General features: G+C 35.4%; 2 long non-coding RNA genes across 10 annotated transcripts in view; one reads left to right on the top strand and one right to left on the bottom strand.

The window, feature by feature from the left end:
- LOC128251095 (uncharacterized) overlaps positions 1 to 7,945 on the bottom strand; it is a 77,796-nt gene that overhangs the window by 14,180 nt on the left and 55,671 nt on the right. For all 9 annotated transcript variants that reach the window (XR_008266963.1, XR_008266962.1, XR_008266968.1 and 6 more), the window contains one exon: positions 4,506 to 4,579. This is a non-coding gene — a long non-coding RNA (uncharacterized LOC128251095). The remainder of the gene's footprint in view (positions 1 to 4,505; positions 4,580 to 7,945) is intronic.
- LOC128251092 (uncharacterized) lies at positions 61 to 3,973 on the top strand. The gene is made up of 2 exons (XR_008266960.1): positions 61 to 278; positions 3,324 to 3,973. It is a non-coding gene; the product is annotated as an uncharacterized LOC128251092 (long non-coding RNA).

Below are 7,945 nucleotides of genomic sequence, written 5' to 3'. Positions count from 1 at the left end.
ACACACACACACACACACACACACACACACACACACACACACACACACACACACACACATATATGTAGTAATACCATTTCAACTGCTGACACTCCTGTAATTGTACAGTTTAATTGCGGTTATTATACAGCTAGGCTCGTAAAAATTACTGAAAGACATCGGCAAGGACACCTCTTGTCGCTGTTTTCTTTACACAAGAACGCTGGAATCGCACTTAAATTTGAAGGGACGGTCTTCTTCTATAGCCAGAGAGTGGATGCCATTTGCAGCCAATAACAGTTGTATAAATTTTCTTTCTATCATGCCTGTGCTTTGCCATTTTTCTTTTCTTTTTGCTGTTTTAAAATGTATTATTCCAAGTTTGTTACTTCCTTTTCTTTTTCTTTCGGTTGGATATTATTCTATTCCTTTTTTGTATGGTTTTTCTCTGCACACACCTGCATGCATTTTGGAAAAAAAACCTCACTGAGAAACATAGTACAAATGATCTTACACGATACATTAACAAGAGTCTATGGAAGCATTCTTTCCACACATGCATACAAGTATACAATAACATATATACCTCGTATATCACGTGTCTTCAAATATCACCAGACATTTTCAGCTCTGTTTTAACATCAAGCTTGAATTTCTGACGCGATTTCCATCGGATGATGCTCCTAGCTTACAGATATGACTGCACTGTTTTACTTTGTATGGAATCTTGGTCATATCACATTTCATCAGAAATATACCGCAGCGTATGTTATTCAACTTGCTACATTGTTTATCTCTATCGGACTGCTAACACAGGCCGCTCTTTTTAGCACGGCACCTATTAAACATTCATAATCACTTTCCCCTTGATATTCACTTGGATACTTACATACTTGTTTACAGAACTTGGCAATTATACCAACTCAAAGGTATTCACATAAGACACACATTCACATAAGAGTTATTTCATTTACGCTTGCTATAGTATAAATGAAATAACTCGTAAAGATCATTTACATGGTACACATTTTTGCGTACAACAATATCCCGGATTTTCAGACCTATCTGATAACAAATGTGTAGCAGTCTACTAACATTTGCTCATGTTAGTAATTTTGCATCTTCATCCGTTTTTTGTTATCTTTTCCTTTATATTGATTGGTATAGAATGCTGTATTCCCAGCAGTCTAGGAGCAGAGCTGATATGTTGACGCCATTTAGCTAACATTCTCGATATTCATGTATCAAACCCAGTCGAAATACCGACACTGTTCAGTACGTTAGCGAATTACATAACTCAACTTGACAAACACCTTGTTTCTGTGCAATACTTGTCTTAGGGAAGTGTTCAGATACATCTTCAATGTACCTAATGTAATATATACAAAGGCAACGGTATTTCGTGACAAGTGAAAAGTTCGTTAAAAAGTATTTTGTGATTAGTTCACTTCTAACAGTCGAAAAGAAAAGACATTAGCTGAAATAATTATCAAACCAAAACGTCTAGTTGAAGCTAGGCCTTCTGCAAACTAGAGTGGTTAGTAAGCAACAAGATAAGTACGTAATCGAGCCTTTATATAGATAATTTTGTTATGTCATCTGAGAAAGATATTCCTATTGACAAACACTCATTTTCTTACAAACAACACCTAAATCATTTTGGTGTACACTATATCGTTTCGTTTGTGCCGGCTATGTTATGTTCCCCATTGTGGCAAATCATTCGATATTGGCCCTGAAACCGTCGGCGCCAGTCGAAATATTAACGGAAATAAAACGTTATTGAAAACCACATTTCTGATAACATCTCATACATATCTTCTGTAAAATATATTTTTATATTTTTGAAATCCAGTTATTAATCAATACATAAGTACATGAAGAGAATCGCGCGCGTGCGCACACGCACAAACGTACACACGCACGCACACACTTACTCACACACACGCACAAATACAATCATGCATCATGGATACATATATACATATACAAATACATACATACACACGCACGCACACACACACACACACACACACACACACACATACATATAACGCATACATATATACATAGGTATACACACATACACGCATATATGTTGAATAATCTTACACCCATTTCGCCATAAAAAATATTACTATTTCAGTCAGAGATTTCTTCGATTTTTCTATAATTTAGAACTTTCCATTTCAGTCAATACAATAATTTCTATTATGGTTTGCAATTATTTTCTTTTATTAAGAATTATAGTTCTTAGTTAATGGTTCATGAAAAAAGGATCTAAAAAAACAATTATATTGTAAAACAGTAATAGAAAGTTATACTTTCTCGATAAAAGTATAACGTTATGTGGAAAAGAAAGGCTTGATGTGAGGAAAAAGACAAAGTTTAACGTTTCGGACAATATTTTTCATGCATCGATTTCCAAACAAGATCATCACCAAGTTACTCAAATTCTACAGCTCTGCTGTGTCGTTATACAACTACTTCAAGCAGAAATTTAATCATGAAAGCTGAAACTCACACATGCCCATCTATCTATCTATCTATCTATCTATCTATCTATCTATCTATCTATCTATCTATCTATCTATCTATCTGTCTGTCTGTCTGTCTGTCGGTCTACATACACACACATATACATACATGCACACAAATACATACACACATACATACATACATACATACATACTTTATAAAGCTCATCCAAGGGTATCGGCTATCAGATACTATCATCCAACGAAAATAGATCGCGTCATTGAAAATTCGTAAATATAAGAAGGAGAATGAAGAGAGCATTTCGATTTATACGTAGGTCTGAAGAGTCAATATTTTCCAGTATTACTGGAATAATATTGATTCAATATATTATTTAACATATTATATAATAATACTTCAGCAATAAACTTCTGGTAAAGCATCGATGAAACAACTGTAAAATTATGAAATAAAACGAGTTTCTCATTCCATTCTCCTTGTTATGTTTACACACGCGCGCGTGCACACACACGCACACACACACGCACACACACACACACACACACACAAAAAAAAACACACTCACTCACTCACAAACACACATACACGCACACAAACACGCACACACACACACACACATGCAGACACAAGCGCTTTTATTACATAAGCATAAGTACGTCGTTAAAATGTTCGCTTCCCAAGCACGTTTTCGAGTTCAGCATCTTAGGCAAGTATTTTCTATTACAGTCTCGGGGCGATCAATCTCTTTTGAGTAAATTTAGTGACAGAAACCATGCAGAAGACTGTCGCACATATACAATGTGTTTGGGCTAAATGTGACGATATTTTATGTTTCCTCTTTTCAGGAACAACTTGAAGTATTGGTCAACGGCGTTGCAGAGCAAAGACATTAAAGTTGTAGCTGACATGGAAGACTGAAAGTCATCTGAATATTTTGAAAAGAGTTACCTGTATCATTATGATTCGCGAAAACACCTAAAGCTCCGCGAGGCTCTGGCAGGGGGTAGTGGCGACCCCTGTTGTACTCTTTCGCCCCAACTTTCTCTCACTGTTTCTTGAATAACGCGATGGACTGGCGTCCCGTCCAGCTGGGGGCAACACATACGCCATAAAAACCGGGAAACTGGGCTCATGAACCTGGCTAAGTTTTAAAAGGACGCATAAAAAAAGAATAATAAAAAAATATATATAAGACAAGGAAGAAAATGGAAGAGAGATTCAACTGACAAACATCAGTAAAATTTACTTACTATAATCATAGGAATAAATAAATACATATCTCCACTCTTACAGCTGTTTCTACTTCGGGTATCCAGAATGCTACAGTTGACATATCATACAAAAATTGAACTCCAATGCTTCATCAGAGAGTCTGTAAGTCCATAATGGTAAGATTTACTGACTTTCTGATGAGGCTTTGGAGTTTAATTCATGCTGTAGCATACTGGACCCCGAAGTAGAAACAGCTGTAAGAGTGGAGTTGTATTTATTTATTCCTATGATTATAGTAAATAAATTTTGCTGATGTTTGTCAATTGAATCTCTTCTCCTTTTTCTTCCTTGCCTCATAAAAATTCTGGATAAACTTTTGTTTACCTACACTTGTACCTATTATTCAATTGTACTATTGCCTTGCAACAGACAGTAACTCTTTGAATATAAATAGGTATCCCCCCAGTAGTATATTAGATATTTATTATCCCTTAGATGATTGTCTAACCTCTAACTCTTATATATATATATATATATATATATATATATATAAATATCAAATATGAAGGTCATTACGTTATAGATGTATGTATGCCTGTGTGAGTATGCGTGTCATGTATATATTTATGAATATGTTTATGTATGTATGTTTGTAGGTAGGTAGGCGGGGAGGTGTGCGCATCCGTATTTTTATTCGTGATATGTTAAAATTTTTTAATAGAAAGAAAGAAAGGAAGGAAGGAAGGAATAAAGAAAGAAAGAAAGAAAGATGGCACAAAAAACATTTGTGTTGAAAGAAATGGTGTTTTACTTACGTCTCAGTTGGAACTTAGTAGACTTCCGTGATATGTCGAGTATTTTAATGATTGTCAGAGAAACTGTGTTGGCTCTTGGCAGTCGAAAAAATAAATTGAAGAAATCAAAAACAATCACATGGAACAGTTATCGGAAAAAATCGATAAATGATTAAATCTTTGCAAAATGTACGAATGAGAAAACGAACAATGGGAATTAAATTAAAAGAGAGAAGTCGAAAAGGGATCAGGTTGAGTTAACTTCTACGACTTGGCATTGTGGTAACTTTGTGTCATGTAAACAATGAAATAGAATTTCGATTAAGTTGAAAACAGTCAGTGAATGAAGAATCATCTTATAGCATGTTTCTCTAACATTCATATACACACACACGCACACAAGCACTCACGCACATACAGAAATAAGCACCTACAAACTCATGCATTCTTTTAATCGTTTATCTGTTTCTGCCATTAGACTTCGATCGCGCCAGGAAAACTACCTTGAGAGATTTACTTGATGAAATCGACTGCAGCACGTATTTTCACCACTAGCAGTTATTCAATTCGTTCTATTTACCAATGTGCTAAGTTGTATGGACATTTACAAATACACACCAGTTGTCAAACACAAAGATATGCAGATACAAGTTTATACAAACAAACTTATACATACACAAGCACACGCATACACAAACACACATGCGTGAATACATACACGTATATACAGGATGTTCGGGTTAAATTTGACAGTTTTCATATAAGGAAAACAAAACACAATATCCTATCCAAACGTAAAAGTTTATATATATATATATATATATATATATATAAAATCAAGACATACCATCTAGATTGTAGCTGGAAAATAAAAGTTTACTCAAAATAGTCGCTCCCAGCTTCCACCACGGCCTCAAGACGGCTCCAGAACCTGGCGCATGTGTCCCTAACTGTATCCCCGAGATCTTCGAACACCTTGTTAAACTTGGCCGCCAATTTAGCATTGGGGTTGAAGGCAGAGTGATTGGTGTCTTTCTCAACCGCGCCGCACACATAGTAATTGATAGGTTTATAATCGGAGGAATTAGAAGGCCAGAAATTGGGGCTGGCAAAGTTGTAGAACATTTAGGGTGTACGTTATGCATTGTAAGCAGCGTCTTTCTTCTTATATCTAGTTTATGTAATTCTGTTTTTGTTCACTTTAAAAAAAGAACAGAGTATCTCAACACTGATATGGCCCACGTATCGATTGCTTTAATGATATTACTTACATTTAGTTTTATTTCAATTGCTTTTCTAACCCTTCTCTCGTATATTTTGAGAAAAGCGTTTCTCCTTCCATCTGATAGATAACCAACATGTACTTCTTCCATTATTATCTAAACTACTGCTATTTACTAGTAGCAGTATTCGTTAGGATATCACAAACTTTGCCTTCGATTCATTGGAAAATGAAGTGTGAGTTGGGATAACCTGACTGTTATTTCTAGCCGTTAGATTGGTATCGTTGGAATTTCCTGGTATTAACCCTAGGTGAAATTGAAAACGAAACGCTACTGATATTTCAAAATCTATGCAAACCATAGCACACAGGCTGAATATCAAAAGACCGATACTTCCATGTATCTCATTAGTTGAAATGCATTTAAAATTTTTACATTTCTATTTATAGCCTACGAATTCTGGCTTCTATGCCTTAATATGGGGCCAGATCACCAGAGTTTGCCGATAGAAGTGTTACTATGGGAATAGATCCCGCAAAGTTGTACAATTTGCATTGAATGCCTATGTGGAATCTATTTATGTCGCTGAGGTGATGTCACTGAGAATATGATATATACATGATACACTAATTAAAAGTTTGAATTTGTTAATGAAATTTTCGTACATTTAACTGGAAAAGAGCGGTGGATAACATAATCAATAAACCACTGGAGAAGCATTCTAAGTTTGATTTCTAGAATGGTCAATAAAATAATTTTCAGTCGATTTAATCAACCGTCAGCCAACCCAAAAATGTTTAGCTATGTGCATGTATTAGAAGTCAATTTATTGAAGTTGAAATTACAAAAGCAGTCTATTCCGTATCGATTTCTTACATTGGCTCAGTCACTTATTTAATGGGGAGGAGATATAATCGATAGAATCGATCTCAGAATACATTTTATTTCATCAATCAGAAAAAGTAACGTCAGTTACAGCGAGGTTTGAACTCAAAATACAAAGAGACAAAATGAAACACAGATAAACATACTACCATCCATTCAACTGTTTCTTTTTATCATTGATATAAGATGGTGACAGTTGATTAATTCTTACTTACCTCATAAATTTTATTATCTTATCGGTTTATTTTATAACTCCTGGAAAGATGAACGATTAAGTCGAATATTGTGATATTTGATTTGGGAACATGAAGGCAAGTTTACTAAATAATGAAAGCTGTTTTCTCAAAGCACTACTGATTTCGACAGAAAATATTGGCATGCTATTTTCTCAAATATATGTATATATATATCGGGTTATATTCAATTGAAATTTAATCATCAATGTACTTTCCCTGATTATCTATAACTTCCTTCCATCTACAAGCTTTTTAATCCCATCAATGTAAAAATCTTTGGGTTTCAAAGCGAAAAACTCTGAAATGTCAGTTTCGACCTCCTCCTGGCTTGCGAAAGTTATGTCCCCCAAATGATACTGTAAACTATGAAACAAATGGCAGTCTAAAGGAGCAAGGTCGGGAGAATAAGGCGGATGAGGAATTTTTCCCCAATCAAGCTCTTCGATCTTCTGTGATGTGACCTTTGCAGTGTGGGGTTGCGCATTGTTCTGATGAATCATCACTCCTTTTCGATTCACTAAAACGGGTCTTTTTTTATTCAAAGCTTGGTTGAAACGCTCTAATCGTTGGAATTACTCCTTTGCAATCCCACCAGATAGAAAGAAGAACCTTTTTCTCATGAAGTTCCCTTCTCGGTTGTGGTTGAGTTCTTTTCCCTTTTACCAAGCCACTGTTTACGACATTTAACATTCCGATAGAAGATCCACTTTTCGTCACCAGTCACAAGTCTATCCAAAAAGGGTGAAATGAGTTAGCGAAAATGGAGAGACGAGCAGATGTCAACTCGGGATTTGCGGTTGCTTTCGAACAATTCATAAGGCACCTATTTTCCAAGTTTAGGAACCTTTCCAAGTTGTTGAAGATGATAATGAACAGTTGTATGGTTTGAACTAAGCTTTATTGCCAATTCGTCAACTGATAATGCAGGATTTTCTTCAAGTAATACCTCAAAGAGCTTGTCATCAAACTCAACTGGATGTCCTGTTCGATCTTCATCTTCAAGGCTGAAAATCTCCCCTTCTGAATTTTGAAAATCATCTTCTGCAAGTTTTTTCATCCAAGCATTCTTTCCCATAAACCTGAGTGTATGTTTCGAGTCGCTTCGGCTGCAGGGTTT

This window comes from Octopus bimaculoides, chromosome 2 (genome assembly GCF_001194135.2).
Source record: "Octopus bimaculoides isolate UCB-OBI-ISO-001 chromosome 2, ASM119413v2, whole genome shotgun sequence".
NCBI classification, from domain to species: Eukaryota; Metazoa; Mollusca; class Cephalopoda; order Octopoda; family Octopodidae; genus Octopus; species Octopus bimaculoides.
This window is presented reverse-complemented; position numbering and strand designations above follow the sequence as displayed.